Source organism: Canis aureus, chromosome 1 (assembly GCF_053574225.1).
Source record: "Canis aureus isolate CA01 chromosome 1, VMU_Caureus_v.1.0, whole genome shotgun sequence".
NCBI lineage: Eukaryota > Metazoa > Chordata > Mammalia > Carnivora > Canidae > Canis > Canis aureus.
The window spans coordinates 69575489-69601552 of NC_135611.1; the positions used below are offsets into that span (position 1 = coordinate 69575489).

General features: G+C 41.0%; 1 long non-coding RNA gene across 1 annotated transcript; it reads right to left on the bottom strand.

Moving 5' to 3' along the window:
• Positions 1-14821: 14821 nt before the first annotated feature.
• LOC144287071 (uncharacterized) lies at positions 14822-20729 on the bottom strand. The gene is made up of 3 exons (XR_013354999.1): positions 20369-20729; positions 17347-17393; positions 14822-15214 (listed from the first exon to the last, which is right to left on the bottom strand). It is a non-coding gene; the product is annotated as an uncharacterized LOC144287071 (long non-coding RNA).
• Positions 20730-26064: the final 5335 nt, after the last annotated feature.

The following is a 26064-nucleotide window of genomic DNA, read 5'->3' on the forward strand; positions in this document are numbered from 1 at the left end:
CAATAAACCTTTGAGGAAATGACAAGACAAAGAAAATTTATGCTTGAGAGCTTTAATTAGTAAGGAATTCTAAATAGAATTTGGGCCAGAGTACTGAATTAGTAAAAGTAACCAAGTTTGTCTATATAGACATTTTAGCTCTGAATTCCCTAGATCTCTGGTGATAAGAATGTTTCTTTACCTCCTGATACTGGGAAGGTATCTTTCACATGGGAGATCTTCTTCCTGATTTGGGGGGACAAAGAGAAGTCAGAGGGTTCTTCTTAAACTGGCTGTTTCTTAAGAAATGTTAATAATCAATATGCTAAGTGGCACATTTTGGGGTGGCCTGCCCTTGGCCCCCACATCCATCAAGGGCCTAATGATGCCAAGACAAAGAGTCAGAGTCCCAGTCAAGTGCCTTTTTAAATCCAGATATGTTTAGTTCTGATTTCTTAAATTGGAAGCACCAGTTTGTAAAGACCTTCTTCATTTAGAGAGACTTGAGTTTTACAAGGGGCTCCAAATATTATAATATGCAATATTTGAAGATTTTAGGCAGGTAAGAAGTTGAAATTGAAAACCAAGGATACCTTAAATTCTAGAAGAAAACTTAGGAAGTAATCAGTATGCTTTCATATTGAAGGTAGTAAGCTTGGACTTTTCTCATTTAACAATAAATTTTCACCAAGTTATCTACTCTCTCCATAGCTGCTGGAAGTTTTTTTCTTCCCAATTTCCCCGGAGTGTCATGGGCTCAAACATGTAGGAAGAAAGGAACTGACATTACTCTGGTCGCTGTGGAGTGATTTTGGTGAACAAATGTGAAAGGAGGCACACCAGGGTGGCTCATTCTGTTAAGCATCTGCCTTTGGCTCAGGTCATGCTCCCAGGGTCCTGAGGTCCTGCTTCTCCCTCTCCCCCCAGCTTGTGCTCTCTATCGCTCACTCTCCCTTTCTTAAATAAATAAATAAAAATTCAAAAAAAATTTTTTTAAATATGAAAGGAGATCAATTTTAAAATTCTTCTCAGTTAATTTTCTGATTACAATATGTAAATATGCTTTTTTATACTCAAAATTCATAGTAATTACATCTGTGATGAAATCACAATTTTCCCCATTTCATGTTAATCTTTCCTCATAAATAAGCCTTGCAAATACGGTTTAGAAGTCTTTTATATTAAGAATTTCTATATTCTAAATCTACATAAATCCAAGAGATTTTGTGAGGGTTATTTATGGCTTATTTACTTATATTACTTTCTCTAAGAAACTATGGATGATTACTTTGATGGGGAAATGTAAATAAAATAATAATGATAATAATCAGTGGCTCAAAGTACTTCACATGTTTAAACTCATTTAATTCTCACAGCTTTGTAAAATAGGTGTTACTATCTATAACAGTTTATAGAACAGGAGATGGGCACAGAATGGTTTTCTGAGTTGCCCAAGGTCACAGAACTAATAACAGAACCAGAGTTTGTTTGTTTGTTTGTTTGTTTGTTTGTTTGTTTGTTTTTTAAAGATTTTATTTATTTATTCGTGAGAGACAGAGAGAGAGAGGCAGAGACACAGGCAGGGGGAGAAGCAGGCTCCATGCAGGGAGCCCAGTGTGGGACTGGATCCCAGGTCTCCAGGATTACACCCCGGGGCCAAAGGCAGGCACTAAACTGCCGAGCCACCCAGGCGTCCCAGAACCAGAGTTTAAAAGCAGTATTTCCCTGATGGGAAGTGATGTGGAGCATTTCCTCATGTGCTTGTTGGCCATGTCTATGTCTTCCTCTGTGAGACCATATAATGTTTGTCCTTCTCTGATTGACTTACTTCACTCAGCATCATACCCTCCAGGTCCATCCACATCGAAGCAAATGGTGGGTATTTGTCATTTCTAATGGCTGAAGAATATTCCATTGTATATATAGACCACATCTTCTTTATATATCATCTGTTGATGGACACCGAGGCTCCTTCCACAGTGTGGCTATTGTGGACATTGCTGCTATAAACATCGGGGTGCAGGTGTCCTGGCGTTTCATTGCATCCGTATCTTTGGGATGTGGAAGGGGAGGTGGGCAGGGGGTGGGGGTGAATGGGTGACTGAGGGGGGCACTTGACAGGATGAGCACTGGGTGTTATTCTATATGTTGGCAAATTGAACACCAATAAAAAATAAATTTATAAAAATAAAAATAAAAACAAAATAAAATAAAATAAAATAAAAGCAGTAAATCCTCCAGAGTCTTTGCTTAGACCAACCGAGATAGGCATCTCTCCCCTAAAGCAAAAGGCATCCCCACCCCTCGCCTACTGTATACTCTTAGGCATTCAGACCGGCTCTGACACTCACCAGAAGTTGGGAAGGTGGGTGCCTCTTATGTGCAAAGCACAGTGAGCGAGGCACTGGAAACAGTCCTTAAACAAGGCAAAGTATTTACATTCTTTGGGCTTGTATCTCAGTGAAAAAAGTAACTAAATAAACAGTTAAAATGTAAAAAATATAATTTAGCTAAGGGGTTAGAAAAAGCCTCCTAGAGAAAGGAGCATTTAAATTGAGATCTGGGGGCACCTGGGTGGCTCAGGGTTGAGCGGCTGCCTTCAGCTCAGGTCATGACCCAGGGCTGGATCCCCAGGGATCGGATCCCACATCCCAGCAGGGAGCCTGCCTCTCCCTCTGCCTGTGTCTCTGCCTCTCTCTGGGTCTCTCATGAATAAATAAATAAAAATCTTCTCGAAAGATGAATGAATAAAGAAGATGTGGTCTATGTATACAATGGAATATTACTCAGCTATTAGAAATGACAAATACCCACCATTTGCTTCAACGTGGATGGAACTGGAGGGTATTATGCTTAGTGAAGTATGTCAATCGGAGAAGGACAAACATTATATGTTCTCATTCATTTGGGGAATATAAATAATAGTGAAAGGGAATATAAGGGAAGGGAGAAGAAATGTGTGGGAAATATCAGAAAGGGAGACAGAACATAAAGACTCCTAACTCTGGGAAACAAACTAGGGGTGGTGGAAGGGGAGGAGGGCGGGGGGTGGGGGTGACTGGGTGACGGGCACTGAGGGGGCACTTGACAGGATGAGCACTGGGTGTTATTCTGTATGTTGGTAAATTGAACATCAATAAAAAATAAATTAATTTAAAAAAATAAATAAAAATAAATAAATAAATAAAAATCTTATAAAAAAATAAAATGAATTTAGATCTAAAAGATGAATAGGAGTTAGTCAAAGAGTAGAGGAAATATCATTAGCAAAAGCCAACAACTAGAGAGCACGCAAGAGCAGTAGAGTGTGCCTGACGTTTCTAGAGAGGGACAGGAGCAAATGACAGGAGATTAGCTCGAGGGGATGGGACTCCCATTGAGGAAAACAGAAAATCGTTAAAGAGTTTAAAGGTAGGAGTCACATGGCTCGATCTACATATAGGAAACATAGTAAGAGTTGTATTTGGGGCAGAGTGGCCTGTGCCCCTATGATTGCCAGCTCAGGGGAGTCGCCATTGGATGGCCCGAGAGGGTGTTATGTGAAGTAAGTCAGACAGAGAAAGACAAATACCATATGATTTCATGTCTATGTGGAATCTAGAAAACAAAGTATATGCATAGATGGAACAATCTGGTGGTTGCCAGAGGGGAAGGGGAGGGGACACAGGCAATATACAAGGAAGAGATTAAGAGGTACAAACTTCCAGTTATAAAAGAAATAGGACAAGAGGATGTTCAGCATATAGAATATAGTTAATAATAATGTAAGCACTCTGTACGGTGACAGGTGGTAGCTAGATTTACCAAGGTGACTACTTCGCGGGCATATCAATGTTGAAGGGGATCCCTGGGTGGCTCAGTGGTTAAGTCTGCCTTTGGCCCAGGGCGTGACCCCGGGGTCCTGGGATGGAGTCCCACGTCGGGCTCCCTGCATGGAGCCTGCTTCTCCCTCTGCCTGTGTCTCTGCCTCTCTCTCTATGTCTCTTCTGAGTAAATAAATAAAATCTTTAAAAAAAAAAAGTCAATGTTGGATCACTATGTTATACACCTTAAACTAAGGTAATATTTTATGTCAACTACACTTTAACTTTTTTAATGTGGCGGGGGGGGGGGGTGGGGGAGAAAAAGAAAAAGAGGAGTCCCCGTCATCTCCTTCCTCATCGAGAGTCTTCTAGCAAAGACCCACAACTCCTACCCAGTGACAGCTTTGTCTGTTCTGGTTCCTCCCATCTTACAAAAACAAAAACAAAAACAAAAACAAAAACAAAACAAAACAAAACAAAAAAAAAACTACAACAACAAAAAAAACCAAAACCATCCTTGAGGAACCCCTCTAGGTTTCATCCCATTCCCCTGCTCGCTTTCATTCTTCACTCTGCTCCAGTCGGGCTTTGATCCCTGTCCTCTACTGGAACCGCTCTCTCCAACGTCACTGGCAGAAGTGTTGCCAACTCCAGGGGTCATTTGTCTGTGGTCTGTCCATGTCCCGGCACGAGTCCGCACCCTTCTCTAAGGACACTTCATTGTCTTGGCTTCTGTCACTGTTGGAACTGCACATTTGACTCCCACCTTACCAGCTTCTCCCCCAGCGCTTCCTGTGCTGGCTCTCTCTCTCTCTCTCTCTCTCTCTCTCTCTCTCTCTCCTCTCTCTCTCCCAGGCTCAAACTCCAATTGTTGGCAGGCCCAGGGACTCTCCTCTCCATCCACACCCTCTTTCAGGCTGATCTCATTACGCACCCACAGTTTTAAATATCAGCTAAATGCCGGTTACTCTCAACTGGGCATCTCCAACTCTGCTATTTCCCAAATTTTCATTTTACCCTGGGCCCCGCACATTACGTACTCCGTCCCATACTCGGTACAAGATTGCTGAATTCATCAATGAGGGAAGGACTAAAGGATCTACGGTGCTGCATCTTCTGTCTGTGACTTTCACAGAGAGCGTTTGCTGATTTCCCACACCCGCTAGCACACAGACTCAGCGGAAGAGAAAGACCTTTGGGGGAAAATCACAATTGTTTCTGAGGGAAAAGTCCACTGTATTGAAACAGTAATTCAGAAAGCAGTTGCATAATTTTGTTGCTCTTTTAACCTTTAGAATTTTATCACAACTATAATTATGCTTATCAGAAGATAGAAGGCAGATAAAGCTGATGAGTCATAACTGGGTCGATCTTTCTTTATCATTTGCTTTTTGATCCTAATATAGCTTTTAATTTTTATTCCATAATTTACTCTTCCTTGAAATGATAACAAGGAACGCTTTCTATTTTAAGAGGTATTAAAAATTTTAGGTTTCTCAGAGGTCTTCCGAAGTCTTAGTTTTAAGTCTACAGACTGTGGCATTCCACTAAAGCCACTGGTTCCACCAAAATTCTTTACTAATTTCACATTCCTCTTTACCGTGTTAAATGTTAAATATTGTAAATTCTAATTTTTAGTGGACTTTGTCTTGTAACTGTGCTTTTCTTCCATCCTTACACTTACAATAATGGTTCAATAATATTTTTCTCAATTGCCCTTTTTAATAGCTGTGTTATTATTGTCTCCCTCCTTCGTGTGCCCTTGAACTACAGGCCGAGGTAAGACACTGCAGTTAGAAAGAGAGAGACCTAGTTCTAATCTTGGCTGTGCTACCAATCAGCCATGGAAGCTTAATATATAGAATTCTGAATATTTTATTTAAGTGAAGAGCTTGAGATCCATGGGGTTAAATGATCTGCCCAATTAGAAAATGCTAAAGGAACAGAATAAATTGAAGATATTCTTATTTTCATCCTCATTCTGTAAATCAATTAATTGTGGCTTTTATTTCTATACTTTTTAGTAACAATATTTGCTGGATTCCTAAATGTGGGCAAAATCTAATTCTCCAGGTTTAACAGATGAGTGAGCCCTAAACTTGTCTTGTACCAGACTGAAACAAGGAAACTAAAGGGACCCCATGAAAAACTGCTTTTTGCTCCTTTTCCTGCTTCTATTGCTAAGACCTACACCCCTGCCCTACACATGCCTTATGGAACCGATAATGTATGTCGTCCTTCTAAAGGTCAAGGGTTTAATGATTTCTTTGGAGTCTTCCAGCATAATAGATAACCTCCGAGGAGTGACTGGGAGGGGTCATCAGAAATGTTCTCCAAGATCCTTGACTCATCAAGATCCCTGGACCCAGGGCCTAAGGGACTTCTGGAGCGCACCTGGAGGCTCCTGATTACAGCGAAGACATCGCACAGGACCACCGTCCTCCATGAAAACCCCAAACAAAGAACGAGACTCGTGTTTCCTTTCTGAGTCTCCCGGATGCGCTGTCTGTATCTACACTCTCTCTCTCTTCAATAAACTCAGCTCACACTTGATCTCCAGGCTGCCTGACGCCAAAGCCTGTCCTGCGTGTCCTGTGGGACCTCCCTGTGCGTCCTCCGCCGGCCAGGCTGCATCAAGACCTAGTAACGAAGCCTCCTCCCCCAGATGTCCCCCATTGCCAACCATGGTGAGTAGGCCTTGAACTTAAGAGTCCGCCTGCTTGCTGGTGAAGATCTCTGTCTCTAGAAGTCCCCGAGCTCAGTAGCCCCTCCAGACAGTGCACTGCGTCTGCACACCGCTCCAGCCCGAAGCTGCCGCTGAGCTGGGCCACGAGAAAGCAAGTGGCCAGCGCGCCCCGTGAGCACAGCTTGGGCCTCCGGCCAGGCCGCCCGAGCCACGCAGGATGCTTCTCCCACGCGCGACGCTGCTCCACGGCTCTGACCCCTGCTCTGAGCTCCACGGAGCCTGGACTGCGGCTTCGCGGGCCTGGGCGCACCTGAGCAGCCAGGTGAGGCCACGCTGCCCCGGGCAGGGCTCCCTGCGGCCTCTCCAGCCCCTTGCTCCCGGCTCTCTGTGCCCCTTTCCCTTCAGAGCAAAACACTCCCGGTCTCCTGGAGCCACTGAGGGCGGGGGGCCGCAGGCGCACTCTGACCGGCCTGCCCTTTACATCACACTGCCACTCTTTCTACACTCCTCACCACTGAAAACGCCTAATTACAGTCCCTGGATCTCAACTAGATGGTAAAAGAAAAATAATTTAACCATATCGACCCGTACTGTTGATTGATTCACACATTCAACTTGCACTTCCTGAGATGGGCCTCTCATGACAGGCGTCATTCGACTCGCATTTCTTGCCTTTATGTCAGATATTGAATGGTTCCAATAACATAGAAAGATTTGTGGAAAAAAAAAAAAAGAAAGATGTGTGTAAATGATATTTACCAACTAATTATACCCATATAAATTGTTACCTAAGCCCCCAAAGTGTTTTTAACCCAAATGATTTTCAATTGATAAAATTTTAAACTGTGGTGTGTGGGGACCCCTGGGTGGCTCAACGGTTGAGCATCTGCCCTCGGCTCAGGACGTGACCTTGGGTCCTGGGATCGAGTCCCGCATCAGGCTCCCTGCATGGAGCCTGCCTCTCCCTCTCTCTGTGTCTCTGCCTCTCTCTGTGTGTCTCATGAATAAATAAGTAAAATCTTTTAAACTGTTGTGGAGGCAACGGAAAGAGGGAGAGTGAGTTGAGAAATGTACCTAAATCCTATCCTTTAGGCTACTCTCCTTATAATCAGAAAAACCTAGGGAGAATGGAGGGACGAGTGTTCATAAATCAATTTCCTTCCCCTACAGAGTCAGGCTTCACCAAATGCCTTTAAGCCACTACGTACTTTGCTATTGTATCTGAGGGGACACCGTAGAATCAACCCTACGGAGAGAATTGGCCTCCACAGGTGGCTGAGAGGAAATGGATTGTTTGCATGGAAGGAACGGGGTCATTCTCATCTTTGCATCCCCAGCACTGTGTAAAATCAATCCCTGAAGAAGTGGTTCTCTCCTGGAGGAACCCCTAAGACATATCCACTACAGGATGGCCCTTTCTAACCCGTATAAGGCAGCCTACCATGGTCCCAAGTGCAAGGCTTTGGCCCCTCATTGAAAGGGGACACCTTTGGTTACAGAGGGACACGCACAATTCCACCTCCAGCCTGTGAGTTTCTGGCCTGGGGCAGCTGCCAACAGCCCGGAGCAGAGGCATCACCACTAACCAAAAAGCATAGAATCCACGGCATCTGGACTCTTGGTTGTGCCCCAGAGTAAGTGAGGCATCTCCCAGGCTCCATTCCCCTTTATTCAGCGGCCCTCACATACACCCCAGGTGGGTCCTGCCAAAAGGGGGGTTATCGTCATTTCCACAAGCAGATTTCCACCCATGTGGAAGCTACTTGCAGCTCTGTCATGACCACTAACATGACACATTTTTTTTATTTTAAGGAAATACTGTTTTTAGCCCAGTTAAGAATGTTATATTGGTTATACCTTACTTTTTAGAGGAAAATCTATAGACAAGCGAGAAGGTAGAAACTCCAAAAAAAGAAATGCATTGTTAGGGACCAAAAAAAAAAAGTGTGCTGTTTAAGAACAAGTGTTATGTTTATGTTTAAATGTTTGTTATTAGCATTTGAGACCCTCTATCAACCAACACATCTAAACATTTTGGACAAAGCCTCTAAGAAAGTACAATTGCAATAATGCCAAAAAGAGCTACTTTTGTAATTTTAGGCAATACCATTTAGATCACATTCCTGTGTGTTTTCATTTACTCGTCAGGTGCCAGATCCTATTAAAGAGCAATTAGCTATTCAACGAGCCAAAACAAACAAACCCCAATCAGAATTTCCATATCATATTAAGCAAGATGAGATATTAACCTTTTTGTACCTTTTTATTATGAACTTCTTGAACCTTTAAAAAACAACAACAATAAAATGACTTAACAAAGTCACTTCTATCAAAGTAAAAATTCACGTGATAAGCCATTTTAGTAATGCTGGAGAGGAAATGTGTTCCTAAAATACAATAAATATTCTGATTGCAGATTTTGAGTCCCGATCAAGGGTATTGCCTGAGTGACGGATGCTGAATTCAGGAAGCACAGCCCCGTGTGGCTACAGCAAGTCCTGATACCTCAGTAGCCTTGTAAGTGACAGAGACACCCGAGTGTTTGCAGCAGAGCCCCAAAATCACCCGGGCCTGGTTAGGAGGTCTCTTGCTCCCTTTTCCTTACAGCCTCTGGATAAATGCAAACAGTCTGAACTTCAGAATCTGAACTCACCATCTAATATAACAGAAATGAGAGGATCATTTTGCAAACCACTTACTGTGAAGTTCAGGAATGTCTAAGCATCTACTTCATACTAGTTTTCTTCTCAGCCGTCCTACTCTCTCCGCAGTACGCTTTTGTAAAGGTGGATTAAAAATCTACAAATTACAATATTAAGATTTCACAAAAAAAAAAAAAAAAAAAACGAGAGAGAGAGAGAGAGAATAGACTACAGCTTTAAGTCTACTAATGCCAGGAATAAATGAAATCTTATAGATATTTTTAAAAACTCCCCTCCTCCCAACCTCAAAACCCTGTAACCAATATTAACTATTACAACTCATGTAGCTCAAGAAGAAATTTTGCTTGAGAGAGATGACACATCAACTACAGAAATAATAAGGCCATGGAAACCATGTCCATGTGCAAACGGTAACAATCAATCAGCAAACAGTTATTGAGTATCTACGAGCAAAAATACTGTCCTCGGTGCTATGAAGCAGTTCAATACTAAATACAGTTCAAAACTGAATAAACTCTCCAGGGGCTTTGAATCCCTTACGAATGATAAAAGAACCAACGTATAAGATACATTTAGAAAACAGAGAAGCTGTGTTGATGCTTGTTTAGTTGTATCAGGCCCGGGTATCTTACCCAACAAATCAGGGCAAGAATGCCAATTCCATGGGGTCATTGAGAGAATTATGTCAGATGAGTGTCCATAAAGCATCTAGGGCAGTATTTGGCACTTAATTGACATTCATCAATAGACAGTTGGGCTGATGGCTGGTGATATTGTCTATGAAGAGAACCCACTGAAGAGAGCAATCAGGAAACTCCTGTTTTATATATGTTCAGATTTAAGGGATGGATGATATTTGAATTCTAAATAAATGGGAATAAACACTGATGTGTGCTAAGGTCTTTCCTGAAAAGTGAGTAGAGGGGCTCGGGAATCCTAGGAGAGGCCTCCTGGTATGCTCTTCTAGGTTTGCCCTAGGAGAGACCACACGGCCAGGGCTTGGGGAGATTCAGGAATTCAGGGTCAGCTGAGTGAAGTAAGTCAGTCGGAGAAGGACAAACATTATATGTTCTCATTCATTTGGGGAATATAAATAATAGTGAAAGGGAATATAAGGGAAGGGAGAAGAAATGTGTGGGAAATATCAGAAAGGGAGACAGAACATAAAGACTCCTAACTCTGGGAAAGGAACTAGGGGTGGTAGAAGGGGAGGAGGGCGGGGGGTGGGAGTGAATGGGTGACGGGCACTGGGTGTTATTCTGTATGTTGGTAAATTGAACATCAATAAAAAAAATATTAATATATTAAAAAAAAAAGGAATTCAGGGTCAGGAGGGATCTCTCCTCACAATGGCACATTTCTTGTTATCTCAGGAATTGAAAGACCTGAAAGAACAAGACAGATCGTTTTCTAACTAACACATCTCAGAAACTAACTCTTCCATATTCCCTTAGAGGGAAGCCCAAACCCCTCAAGTGGTAAGTGGGTGGGGAAACAGATTGGGCCTCTGTTTTTCCCAATCTCTCTCTGCCTTCCTCTCTGGTATGCCTTTTCCTTCCTTCACTCGGAAAACCTCTCCTCTCTATACTGCATTCCCCAGGCTTTTGAAATCAAAATTGACTTGCTTGCCTTTGTCCCAATCACCTTAGTAGGATGCCCCAGAAAGGGGGAAAACTGGGAGTATGGCTTATAATTATGCAGGGAGAAAATGAAACTTTTCTATCTACCATTCTAGGTTCATTACCCGGGATCCTGCAAAATTAAAGTGACAAAAGACAGATTAACAGATGAAAGAGCATACAATTTTATTTGATGTTCATTTTTACAGGACATGGAGGCTTCTTAGAAAAGAAATGAAGACCCAAAGAAGCAGATAGGCCTGAAAGCTCATATACTATTTTTAACAAACAGCAAGAAACTGTGGAGATGTGATGAGACAAAGGAAAAGGGATTTTAGGGGCTTCTAGTGGCTACAAACTGTGAAAGATAAATATATGTGGAAAAATAATGAAAGACAAGGACTATTCTAGCAAAGTTTGTTATGTGGGCCCATCTTGGTGCCAACTTTTCCCCTTTCTCACAGCCATAAAACTTTCCTGAGAGAGGAGATTTATGGCAATCCTTATTTCTCAGGAGTGCCTGCCTTTGGTCAGACGAAGAAAGTTCTGGGAGGGTTTCTTTCTGCATCTGTTGAATCTCAAGTGACTTCAGCTCAAAATAACTCTTATGCCAAAGTGGTATATTTGGGGATGGCATATTATAATCCCCTTCAATTATAATGACAATTATTGAAAAGAAACAGGACCAAAATGGAGTCACTCATGCTAAGCCCCACCAAGACTTAATACCTAACATAAGGCAATTTTAGTCTCTCCCAGGAGTGGGATTTTTAACCAATTTTAACCTGGAATTTCCTAATTAGCACTAGTGAGGTCATCTACATGATAAGACCATTTGCCCTCCACCCTGAGGGAAGGTGACCTTGCCTGAAACAATCCTTTCTTTTCTTTTGCTAATAACTTCCTGGTCCTTCCTGGTTCTGCCTACAAAAGCCTTCCATTTCCTAAGGCTTTACAAAAGTTCCTCAGAGCTCCTTTCTGTCTGCCAGGTGGGGTGCTGTCTAATTCATTAGTCATTGAATAAGGCCAATTTGATAAGGTCTTTAAACGTACTCAGCTGAATTTTTTAAAAAACACATGGAAACAAGAGAACATTACAACTTTCAAACTAACTGCTTGGCCCAGGCTCACCCTGTTCACACTCCATATTCCATATGAAAAGGATAGTAAGATTGTCACAAAGGTAATGTTTTGACTCTTAAGCAATTAGTTTAAGGTCTCTGGGAATACAACTTTAGAAGGAGCAACAGGGCAACTTTACTAATTAAACCTGAACTAATAAAAGCATCTGGACTGTCTCTGCTAAGGCTCCAGGTCTTTTGACACGTGGCATAAGTTGAGCAGAAATTTTAGAGAACGGAAGTGAAAGATATTTATTTTATTTATTTGTCTAAATAATGATCTCAGTTCTATTTTTCTCATGATCTTTAATAGGACCATAGTTCTAAAGTTATTTCTTTAAGGATATTCCTGATGCCGAAAAAGAAATCAGTGTAGGCATAGACATAATCTTTGGGAATTATTGCCCGTGCCTAACGTCTTAAAAAAGCGGAAACCAAGCTTTTCTTATGCTACAAAAGACCACCTATAAATTCTCAGTAATTTTTGGTTCAAGTGAAAGTGCTGCATTTTCAAAACAAAATGCCTTTTGCTATTTAAAATGCTTATTACAAGTTTCATGTCAGGGTTACTGCATGTCAATGGTAGTATATGTGTCTTGATGCATTCCAATATTGCCACATTTCTCTAGCATTCCATCACTTTAGCACACTGGGTTAAGCTCAAACTCTGTTACTATGACAACAGAGATCACTGGCTGCTTGCACCAGCATGCTCCTCTGTAAATCACACTTTTATGGGTAATTTTACTAACAAAGCATTGTTTAAATTGCTTCAAAGTTATAGCAATTATGTTTTAGATTACAAACATCATAGTAGAGAGAAAAGCAAATGGAGTAACTCTAGACCAGGATTATAATAGTGCAACTGCAGACAGATGCATTTTTACTGGGTAGGGCTCCTCATACTCCACACACACTGTTGTTGGTTCTGGGCACTGAAACGCAGGCAGCTCATTTCAATCCACTTTATAGATTAGCAGAATGTCCACAATGCTATGTCCTTCCTTTTGAACTTCTTTTCATACCGTGGTTTCTCAACATGTTGCCAGGAACATAGCCTCCTCCATACAACTGGGATGGAAAGAAGTTATTTTCTACTACTAATTTAATTTCAGCCTTTAGAACTGTATAGTACTTAAATTGGCACATATGGTTCTGATTTGTCTTATATATGCATGTAATTGGGTGATCTCTTGTGAGATTGCAGTCAGACAGGGCTGCGTCCCAGCCCCAATGCGGCTAAGGGGTCCGCTTCTAAGGTCATTTCCATCACAACTGACAAATCTCACTTCTGCATAGGCTGTTGACCAGAAGCCTCCCTCAGTTCCTCTCCAGTGGACTTGTCCACAGGACAGCTCACAACATGGAAGCTGGCATTCTCCACAGCAAGTGATCCAGAGGAGAGAGAGAGAATATTCAAGGGGAAGGAAATTAAGTTCTACCTCTCAAAAGTAGAGGTATCAAAGTATTTGTGGACATACTTTGTATACCATCACATCAAAGCTCTGTAAAGTATCAACTAGTATTATTCTTCTGATGTTTTTTCCGAATCTACTGTGGCTAGATAATACTTTAAGATATTTATTTGTAAAAAATAAATAAATAAATAAATAAATAAATAAAAAAGATATTTATTTGTTTTTGTTCTATTGGGTCTTCTCTCTTTCCAAAATATATAAAGAACTTATACAACTTAACACCCCCCAAAATCCAAATAATCCAACTAAAAAATGGACAGAGGACCTGAATGGGCATTTTTTTCGAAAGAAGATATACAGATGGCCAACAGACTCTTAAAAAGATGCTCACCATCACTAATCATCAAGGAAATGCAAATCAAGACAACAATGAGATGTCACTTTATACCTGTCAAAATGGGTAGAATTAAAAAGATAAGAAATAACAAGTGTTGGCAAAGATGTGGAGAAAAAGGAACCCTCCTGCATTGTTAGTAGGAATGCAAATTAGTGTGGCAAAGAGTATGGAGATGCCTCACAAAATTAAAAATAGAAATAACATACAGGGACACCTGGGTGGCTCAGTGACTGAGTGCCTGCCTTTGGCTCAGGTCATGATCTGGGATCCTGGGATCAAGTCCCATGTCGGGCTCCTGCTTCTCCCTCTGCCTGTATCTCTGCCTCTCTCTCTGTGTCTCTCATGAATAAATAAATAAAATCTTTTTTTAAAAAATTGGAGCTTGCTGCACATTAAAATAGAGATTGAAGAGAGTGTTGCAAACATAGAAGGAGATATGCATATGATAAATATACAACTAGAGTTCTGGTTAATAAAATGCTTGACAAAATGACTTATTATATTGAGTGACTATATGTGTTTTGGTAAAATAGCAACTAACCACGATTCACTTTTATTTAGAGGTTTTAATGGTTATTGCCTTATTTTACTTGAAAGAGAAAATTCTGAATCTCTCTTATACACACACTTACCTACATATCCACAAACACAGGCCTGCAAAGATGTTTTCTTCCTCTTAAATTTGCTTCTGATTACAAACGTAAATGTTTTGAGAGCTAAAAAATTTTAAGATTCAGAAAAGTCAAAAAAGAGGAAAATTCATGTAATCATCCAAAGCTAGATGCTTCTACCATTTCCCCATAGTAGTTGAAATGATACAGTATATTCAATTTTGCATCCTGATTAACATCATAGCATATGTTTTTCCCTGCATTAAGAACTCTTCAGATATATGTCACTAAATCAGGAAAGTTAATGAGGCTTGAAACAATATAATTTCTTGACTTATACTCATTTAGCCAGAAAACAGCGAATTTGAATATTCTGATTCCCAGAGCATGCAGGAACATTTTTTATGTAGTTAACTGCACATAATTTTGTTTAACTCAATAAATGTCTATTGGATGCCTAATATATGAGAAATGATGAGTAAAAGGTTTAAAAGATATTGCCTTCCATGTCAAGAAACTGAAAATTTAGTTGAAAAGATAAAATTTTAATACACCAAAATGTTAAATAATATTGCAGAGCAATATATAATAAGGAATCCAGAGGAGCTGGGTCGACCAGAAGGCTGTGAGAGTTCAGGTCCAAGAGCACTAAGGGAGGCTTGAGTGGAGGGCAAACGTGTGGCTGCCCCCCGGGAAGCACACAATCGCAGGGCTGCTCACAAACAACTCTTCGGCCCATCTGTCCATCTACACTGGTCTGCAAATCTCCTCTTCCCTCGTTCCGAAGAAGCATGCAGGCCGTAGGGGAGCAAGAATCAGCAGCACAGCCCTTCAGTGTGTGAGCACCAGGATGGCTGGTGGTGGCAGATAATCACCGGATTGCTTCTTGCCCTCGTCCCTTTTACTAATTGGCACATCTAAATTAGACATGCAAAAGTGGCTCATAAACACACAGTCAGACCATGTGTTCATGATTGAAAATATACCAAGAGACGTGCAACTGTCATGGATTCCCCTTAAATACTGACTACCCCCAAGGCTCATGCAGATCATTTTTCCTTAATTACTAATTTAAACATGAGGTCTGTTCTGAGCTCAGAATAGGTTTAGCATTTTCTTAAAAACATGGAATGGATATTTCTAATGTCTCTAAAACAGCTGAAGAAAAATGATGTTTTAGAAAATCATTTTTGAAACCAAAACTCAAGGTAGAAGCTTTCAACTAAAAGATGAATTTTGGAGGGACAAGAACTGAAAAACAGTTTGAAGAAACAGAGCATTTGAGTGTTAACTGTTAGAGTCACTGTCGTAGTGATTACAATTAAACTGACACCACACCACACCCCTCGCAATATGAGTATCGACAGAGACAGAAACATTATTTACTTAATGTATTATCTTTCTGTCTTCAGCTTTCTAAGCTCCCCGAAATATTGGAGGCAAATATTGGGTCTGGGACACAAGAGGAATTATCAGCAGAGTTTATAATCCCTGTGCAATACGTCTAAGATTTTCCTTGCTTCACATCCTCCATAATTGCAATTTTCATGAATGTTGAAGTATTTTTACTGTGACCTTTAGCATTAAGTCATGGCCTTTGCAAATGAAAAATCATGCCATTTCATAATCTCTAGAAATGCAACGTGAACATGAGCAATGAATCTTGTTTCAAATCATTGAGTAATTATTACAAATGACCTTTACACAAGATTATCACCCAAAAAACAGCACAGGAATAATAAGATCTCAAAGACTCAGTAACCATAAAACCAACTTTAAAACTGGATTTCATCTACAGCATTTATCTAGCTTTAATATTCACAAAGTTCAATCATTTTGTATTAGAAGGGCTACTGGAGTAGCCCTTGTCCATCTGAATGGACTAAGGGAAAAAGGTTCCTTACTTTCATTAAACCATTAGTTCTGAAATGAACACCACCTCCCCCAGCACTAGCCTCTGCCGGAGGCTGATACACCTGCAGCCCATGGAGGGGCACCTGGAGTGGATGGGCTCCCCCGACCCTTACTTCTAGATCCTTTCAAAAGCTGCAACTCCTAGATTCAATAGGGTATAAAGTAGGGGCAGATGGGATGGCACCGGGAAGGTGCGTTCCCACAAGTGTTGTTGTTCAGACAGGAAAATAAGCTTTGGTATTAGTGTATCTCATATTTTCTTATATTTTATTTGCTCAGAGCATCAAGTTGAAAGAAAGTAGGGTCCTTTCCATCTCCATATCACAGAGCCACCCTGGAACTAGATGAATATGCCAGAAATTGGAAATTGGGTTGGAAGATGAACATATAGACTTGCCCCCAGCTGTGGACCCAAGCTCCATCAGCATCCATAAGACCAGGGATCACACCCCAGGCACCCACACCCTGGCTGTGGACAGACACTGAATCTATACTTCTCCCATCTCAACTATGAATTCAAGAGCCTGCAAGGAGCTTTCATCCTCAAGATTCAGAGTAAGATTAAACTTTTTAAAAATATATAATGCATAAGCCAAACATCTTCTGACTTGTTTTGGTATTCTTAGATTGCCAAAACACACTGCCTCAGTGAACAAGGACCCAAAAGTCACAGAAAACCAGTTGAGATTAAAAGAAAATCAGAAGTAAATGAAAAAGGAGTTGGCTCAGATAATAAAGATCTACAAGGAAACAAAAGCACAACAGAACTTCCATGGTCTGGATGTTTGTGTCTACCTGGGATTCCTGTGTCGAAATCCTAACCTCCAAATGTGATGGTATTAGAAGTGGGGTGCTTAGGTCATAAGGGTGGAGCCCTTCTGGATGGAATTAGTGCCCTTGTAAGAGATGTCACAGAGCTCTCTTGTTCCTTCTACCATGGAGGACACGGTAGGAAGTCTGTAACCCGGAGGAGGCCCTCAGCTGACCTTGCTGGCCCCCTGATCTCTGATTTACAGCCTCTAGAAATGTGAGCAATAAATTGTTGCTTATAAGCCACGCGGTCCGTGGTATTTTGTTTTAGGAGCCTAAGACAGAACTGAAAGGTGCCTTTCAGGCAATAGAAAGCAGAACTCACACAGCAGAAAGGTGAACCGGTGATGGGGAAAACCAGCTTGAGCCCTCCTGGGTTGCAAAGAGAAGGGAGAGAGAGAGATTTTTAAATTAGAGGATAATAGTCATTTCGAACATGAAAACAAGATATTTCTTAAGGATTGTATTTGTGTTCCTGAGAATGTAAATAATAGCTATATTAAAAGTGGTAAAGGCACAATTAAAGAATTTCTTTTGAAATTGATAAAATAACTTCAATATGAAGATGAAGGGAGTTTATTAAGTTACAAGCTAAACCAGTTAAGTGATAGTATTATATCCTGAGTAGAAAATGCAATTGCTACCATATAATTAGGGTAAGTTCTTGGTGATCCTCAACATTCACCCCACACATCCAGATACTGCTTTACTTGTAATGTTTAAGAATTCATTTTGGACAGTAATGGATTCCAAGTCAGGTGTTTCTCCTTCTCTGATTAGTTGGGACCTCACTGCAAATACTCCTCTCAATCTTGGCATAAATTCTATCGATCAGTACATGGAATATCCAGTCACAAAAACCAATCCTCAAACTTAACCCTCAGTCTCACCATAGCCCAGAAAACCCACCGGCATAAGCACTTCCTGTCTTTGAAACAACATATTGAAGCTGTTCTGTGGAGGGTTAGTAAAGATATCCTACCTGGACACGGGAACCTATGTGTCTTATATAGAAATATGGATAACTTGGCTAATATCTTATTGACCATATAGTCTTGTATAAATATCCCTAATGAATACTTTGGGATTCAGAGGCAAGCCAGTTCTTTACTTTCAATATCAGAATCCAAATGAGAGTTTAATGGACCAAGATTAAAAAATAAGGATGAAAGAAAATTGACAAGAGATCAAGTAGGAATTACCAATTGTTTATAAATACACCCAAAAAAAGCTGACTTAAGATGTCTCCCCAGCAACACCAATTGGTAAAACACATTGGAAAACTGTGTATGGAATTTACAAGGAAAGGATTGTGACCCAGAAATGTCCAGAAAGACATTCTCAGGTACAAAAATGCCCAAAGAGTCTACTCGTGTGTCTCTCTTGGAAAAAAAAAAATACTTAATAGAATATTCCAAGATGAATAAAAAATTTCAAAACTCCTTAACAGTCCAACTATATAGAAGGGCTCTTGAGACCTAACTTACACAGTTTACATTCCAGACTTAGAAACCTAATGGAATATGTGTTGTCAGAAGCATTCGATAGCCTGGCAACGAGCCTTCATAGACTTAGACCTTCTCAAACATTTCTCTTCTGCTTCTGGGCTTGTTTGTGTGATTTCCATAATTCCAGAAAATGTGCTTCTTGAGCCACATCCTTCACCCTGAGTTCAGCTGGAATTCCTCACTTGCTGTGTTTGATGACCATTTGGAAGACAACCTGAAGAAGTCAGCTTCCAGCTCCTGCTAACCGTGGCTAGATTCTGCATGGGATTATGACACTGGGGGGGAGAAGCCCCCAAACCAGAATCTGCTTCTATCTCCTTTGCCCTCAACATATACAATCAGTTTCCTGGAAAAAACTGGGAACCAGTTTCTTAGCCAAGAACCTGAAAACTTATTTTTTATTTCCTTAAAATTCATTTTTAATGACCTGAATTATTAAGTTTTTCTATATTTTAGACTTTATTCCTAGGAGACACACACAGAGAGGCAGAGATGGAGGGAGAAGCAGGCTCCCTGCAGGAAGCCCAATGCAGAACTCGATCCCAGGACCCTGGGGTCATGACTTGAGCCGAAGGCAGACACTCAACCACTGAGCCACCCCAGTGCCCACTATTAAGTTTTTCTATGAAAGATAAGTAAACATATCTATCACTTGCCCTTCTGCATAGCATCATCCATCAAAGTTTTATAATATTTTTCTGCTCATTATGCCAAAAAACACTATAGTTTTCCTTTAAATATATATAAATATGCAAAGAAAAAAGATTATTATTAGAAGTTAAATATTGATAGTGGTTATCTCTGGGTGGGGTTCTAGTTACTTTTATCTTCTTTTCATTATTTTCCAAATGTTCTGTAATGTTACTACACTAAACCTGAAAAAGATGCTTTAAAAACAATTTGTATGATTTGTATGTCATATGATCACAATTACTTCTGAATATATAGCAAAGTATCTGGGTCCAAAAACACAAAGATTATATTAAAAGCGATTTTCTCTGGGTGATGGGCTGTGGGTAGTTTTTCCCTCTTGCACATTTAGAAATTTTTTCTATAACAATAACAAACTATTTTATTACAAAAAAATGCTGTTTGTATAGAACTCAAGGGTAGAGAATGGCTTTGAGGAATATATATAACTCACCATACCATAAAATATTTACTGAGTTTTATTTCTATTTCACATTTAGAATTTAATAGACTGGATGACACCCTCCAGGATAAGCCACCTGGTGCCCAACTAGACCAAATAAAACAGGCGGAAGCAGAGAGATGACATATTAGGACTGTTTTGTCACGTTGCATGTGTCGCAAGAGAGCAAGGACTGCTTTAATTACTAGTCATTGGAATTTCTGATAGATTTTATGGGAAAATTTAAACCTTGTTAATTTACTTTGGCAGCTTGACAACAGGCTCATTTACAGTCCTTTAAGGGAAATTGCAAATTTCCCATGCTTCAATGTGCGGTGAGGTGGCATTATTCATATAAGAGCATGTGGTGGAATTAAGGCTGAACGTTAGTCAGAATATATTTTTAACCCATCAGAAGCCTAAGTCATGATTTTTAACATTTGGAAGAAATGGCACAGGGAAAAAAAATCAATTATAAGCTTATAAAAATGCAAACACAGTTCAACCTGGTATTTATAGATTTTTAAATCTAAAATGTTATCATTGGAATATTTTCACAGAACTGTAATTTCTACTGACCCCTCCCCAAAATCTTCCAAAATTCTTTTGACTAATATCTTGAGCAGTGGTTTCTTTTAGACACTAAGCTTTTTCAATCTTAAAATGCAAAGTCCACAAACAGAGGAGATTTCTCTTCCTTCACTTACCTCCCTCCAAGCCCCTAGCTCAATGCCATGAGCATTTGGAATGTTGGATGAACTCTTCCTCGGAGTGGGAAAGTGGTTCTTTAACCCTAGGCCAGGTGAAAGAAAAAGAAAAGGGAAAAAAATTCAAAGATGTATTTGTGGATGCTCTGAGAACAGTGAAACCTTTTCATTCCTAGAAGATATAAAAAAAAGGGGGGGGGGGTATTTAAAACTTCTTAAAACTCCTTAAAAGGGGAGCCTGGGTGGTGCAGTCACTTAAGTGACTGGCCCTTGGTTACAGCTCAGGGTAGTGAGCTCAGGGTCAGGAGTTTGAGCCCTGCATTGGGCTCCATGCCCAGTGCAAAGTCTGCTTGAGAGTCTCTCTTCCCCATCCCTCCTGCTCATGCTCTCCCACTCTCTCTCTCTCTCTAATAAATAAAGAAATCTTAAGAGAAAGAAAGAAAGAAAGAAAGAAAGAAAGAAAGAAAGAAAGAAAGAAAGAAGAAAGAAAAAAAAGAAGAAAGAAAGAAAGAAAGAAAGAAAGAAAGAAAGAAAGAAAGAAAGAAAGAAAGAAGAAAGAAAGAAAGAAAAGAAAGAAAAAGATATTTGAGACTTCAGGTCGTGTTTTAGAATCCTCTTTGTCCAGGCTGATTGTCAAGGTGGACTTGAGTGAATATTTATGAAGCGTGGATATTCATCTCAAGGGGAGAACATTTCAAAGCAAAAGGTGTGTTAGATTTTATCCTTTTTCAAAATGCAAATTTGTCTTTTCCTGGCGTTTTTGTTCATGAATTTTTTTAAGCCAATAAAGCACAAGTCTGTGGGTGAAAGTAAGTAGTACGTCCAGGATGATGTATTTCCACCTCAAGGTTCGGGGAGCATATGGAAATCAACGCATTAAGACTAAGACCAGTGCTTGATGCCTCAATAAATCCATGTGGGAACAGGAGAGCAGCTCTCTGATGGGATTTGGAGCTCACACTGTTCCTCCAGGTCTGGGTGTAGTTAACTGCCGTGTGGGCTTCACGGTGCCCCAACTGGGACCCCGCGGTGCTGCCAGCTACTGGGGGGGTCTTGCTGCCTTACTTCGTTCGGTTCCCCCTGAGCCTCCGATCTCGGCAGGCTCCCAGCTCCCCCAGAAGACAACGCTGAAGGGAGCGCTGGCCTAATCTTCTCGAGAAGTACCTGCAAAGCAACCACAGGTGTAATTACACAGTCAGCGTTCACAGAGGAGGCTGCAAGTCTCACATGACTAACTTAAAGCGCACAGTTCACATTCAGGCCGCCGGCTCTGAAGCTTGCTGTCGGCTTAGGGCCTTCATGGCATCTTGCTTGGGTGCGCAGGGTCACCGACGGAAGAGGCTCGTTCCCTAGTGGCCGCCTCATCTCTCAGGTGCAGTAGAAGCTCTGGCCTGAAGATTCAAACTCCTCCTTTCCCTCCCTCCTGAGACTGCAGTGTCCTCACCACGGCCACATTCTCTTCTCGCTGAACATCAGCCCTGACCGCGGAGCCCAACCCTGTGCAACACACAGCAGTCAGTTAGTTGGCATCTGTGCGGACGCTCAACGACTTCGCAGCCCAGACCCATGAAATGATTTCCCGATGCTGCTGTGAAGCGAGGAACAAACGCAGCCCCTGTAGTGGGGGGGCTGCTCTCCTTCCTCCCTGATGTGGATCTGCAGAAAAACCAGGGGCGCCTGGGGGCTCAGTCTGTTGAGCGTCTGGCTCTCGATTTCGGCTCAGATCAGGATCCCCGGGTTGTGGGATCAAGCCCCAAGTGGGACTCCACACTGGGCCCAGAGTCTGCTTCAGATTCTCTCTCTCCCTCTCCCCCTGCTTCTCCCCCCACTTCCTCTTTCTAAAACAAAACAAAAGAGAAGCAAAACGACTACTATGAAGAGGCCGCAAAAAGCCCCAATGCAAATGTAATCAAGCACTAAGAAAATTAAGAGCTACTGTCTTGTTAGCCAGGCATTGCTTGAGCACCGTGATGGACTGAAGCACCGTGATCCCCACCACAATGCTGTAAGAAAGGAACCATGGTACCTCCACCCCACACATGAGGACAGCAAGACCCTGAAGAGTCAGGCTATGTGTCCAAGCTCACACAGCTGAGAAGACAGCATTAGGAGTTCTGGATTCCAACCCGGGTCTGGCCCCAGACTCCATGCTCTGAACCACTGCGTACACCACCTTTTCTGTGAGGGGCCTTGTACAAACATATATTTTTTAAGACGAAAGTCACATATTGTTAATGTTTCCTAAACTCCAGAGGAGGGCACATGCATCATTTAGTGATTTTTCTTAGTTTCTAGATTTGCTTGGAGAAAAATTAGTCTACTTATATTTTTTAAGACCATAAAACCCAAGTTGTTCAGTATACAATTAATGCATCACCTTAACTTAAAAAGCATCAAGTCACATGAAAAGCTAGACTATTTGGTTGCCCAAGTCACAGTGAAGGCACACGCTTATACATTAGAATATGTCAGCAGCATAGTCCTAAATTTTGTTCAGGGATGATTTTCTTCTCTTTTTGAAAACAAACAAACAAGAACAACAACAAAAAAAACCAGCCAAGCATGCTATCAGCAGACAGGTCTAAGTTTGAATCACCTCAATGCATTTCTACACTTTCCATTATCGTCCATTAAATGTTCACCTCTTGCTTGTCCATCATTGACTTTGCTCGTGATTGGGTCACTTAACGGCTCTGACCCTTAGCACCAGCAGGGAGGGTTGTGCAATGGCTTTGAGACAAATGGTGCGAAGGGCTTAGGTGGTACCTGCCTCTGATAAGTCAGAGCCATTATCACTGTTGCCATTTCCACTATTAATAATGCTTGTCTCTAGAGGAGGTGCTGGTTTGTCTACCCAGGCTGTCTCTCCCCCTTTCTTCTCCTGGTACGTGCACCTCCCACTCCCTTCCTCCGAGGGAATCTTCCCAGTCCGGTGGCATCTGAAGGGGTGTCAGCAACAGTGCCCAGCCATGCCAGCCACCAGGGTGGACTAGGACTCATGTTGGGCCAGTCAGACACTTACCTGGAATTCCCAGGTTGGAGGTGAAGCAAAGTTCTTCTTTTACCTTGAATTAAAAGCTCTAAGCATGTAACCCCAGATGCCTAAAGTCACGTTTGTGTGGCATGCCTATCAAGGAGCAGGAGGGAGTCTGACGTCAATTCATCGGCAGCTAAGCTGAGGAAAAAGATACCTGGATACAGCTTGACCCTTATAGTTCCATGTACAATAATTACTAATGCCCCATTTATATTTGGTTTTCAGAAATTTGCAATTGAAAAATCCTGAGAGGAATAGGTTATTCATTCATTTATTTATTATTCTTTCATGCATTTATTCATCAGATGTTTATTAGATGTCTACCTCATGTTGGATTTAAGTGGAAAATTATGTATCTTGTTCTTGATATATATATATTTGGTTCTTAATATTTATAAGAAACTGAGTAGCTGGACAGGTTTTAGAGAAAAATTACAGTTCAATTTTTGGAAGGTCTTAGGCATGAGAGATGGCTTATGAATTTCTGAAGCAGGACTTGGGGCCTTGGCTGAAAGTAGGACACTGAGAGCCAGGCTCCCATTTTGTAAAAATATAAGGCCAAAAGTAATTTTTATTAATTTCTTTAAATACAGAAGGTCCAAGTAAGAGAATAAAAACCATCCATAGACCACCAAGAAGTAACCTCTGTGAATACATCGGTTTACCTATTTCCAGGAAGACCTTATTTTGTGAGTAAATTCATGGGCCTGTATGTTGGAATTATTTTGATCCTTCAAAGATACTCTATTGTTTGGTCCTCTTCTGTCACAACTAAATTAGATGGCTGTGTAGGGTGTAACAAACATCTTCAACTAGATAATCAGAGCAGCATTTAGCTGTGCCTTCTCATCAGGGGCACAAGTTCTGCCTAAGTGGCGGGTCATGTTCAGCAGGAAATAATCAGAAACTCTGTTTGCAGCTGCCACTTGGTTAAGCATGATCTAGATGACACATGTGAGAAACTGTCTATCCTACTAGGCCCAAGAGAGGAAACAGTGGAAACCTAAATCAGCTAAGTTTTGAGGCTCAATAAAACTCCAGCCTCTTCTTCCCACATACAAAGGACACCCACTGATCTATCAGTTTGCTCATAAGTGAGTTTCCCTCTGAAACTCATCCATCACATCTCTCACAGAACATAAGGTCACCCAGTCCTGTCTCGATGTTTTGTCAAACTGCATGACTCAGAGGTGCCATACCCACAAGCATATAGGACTCTATCCCTCTAGTTTAGAAACTATTCTTGTGATCTTATTTATAATATTCATTTCTTTAAAGCAATTATAGCTAAAGTTCTGCCTGAATTATCACAAATTCTGAAGTGATGATATCCTAATTATTGGTTCTGAACCTCTTAGTTCTTATTTTTCAGACTAATGAAATCTTCTTGTCATAAAGTGGCTCTGGTAATGATGAAGTATCTTGTTTCAGGCTGACTGTCCTACCAACTACAATGATATACTCTAGACAAAATGTAAAGATCACCTGTTCAAAGTCACTGGAGAAAGTCCAAAAGGAGTCAGAATTGAGAAGTCATTCAGCACTTATAAGAAGCAGTGATAATGGGTAGGACCCACATTATTCAGTCTCCCCCCACCGGGGGCGGGGGGGCGCACACTCCAATCCAGGGCATGGAGGATAATCTCCAATAGAAAGCCTGAGTATTTGTGGACCGCCGTAGTAGCTAAAGATTGAGAGAACAAATCTCAAAAAGGAGGGAATCAGAGTAATAGGAGCCCCCAAATCTGTGTATTAACTTCCCTCAAATGCTTAGTTAACCTCTGAACTGTATTTGTGCAGGAAAATATTCTAAGAAACTCAGAAGGAAAGTGATAGCTGGAAAAGCTGAAGGATCTGTGCAATGGTTTCAGTGACACTCTCACCAGAGGGAACACAGAGTTTAGACTTCAAGACCCACCCAATAGAAGGGTTTGGTAAATGTCCCAGGCTTCCATTAAAATCCCAGAAGGGACATGCATTAGCAGTAAAGACTTACTCTCAACTTGGAGGATACGCTAAATGAAAGAAGCCAGATGAAAAGAACTATACACTATATGATTCATTTATTGCATGGTCAGAGAAAATAAATTTCTAGAGACAGAAGGCAGATCAGTGATTGCCTAGGGCTGGGGGTAAGGCTGGGGATTAACTGTAAGCAGGCACAAGGCAACTTTTTGAAGTGATGGAAGTGTTCTAAAACTGGATTGTGGATAAACAAAATGTCATATGTATATACATACATAGTGCCATTACTCATCCTTAAAAGGAAGGAAATTCTGACACGTGCTACAACATAGATGAATCTTGAGGACATTATGTTAAGTGAAATAAGCCAGTCACAAAAAGACAAATACTGCATGATTCCATTTATATGAGGTCCTAGAGTCGTCAAATTCAGAGAGACAAAAAGGAAAGTGATGGTTCTCTGGGTTTGGGAGGAGAGAGAATGGGGAATTTACTGTTTGACAGGTATAGAATTTCAGTTTTGCAAGATATAAAGAGGTTCTGGAGATGGATGGTGGAAAGAATTGCCCTACAATGTGGATGTATTTAATGCCACTGAACTGTACACTTAAAAATGGTTAAAATGGTAAATTTATGTTATGTGTATTTTATGACCATTCTTAAAAATTGGATTGTGGTTATAGTTGTACAACTC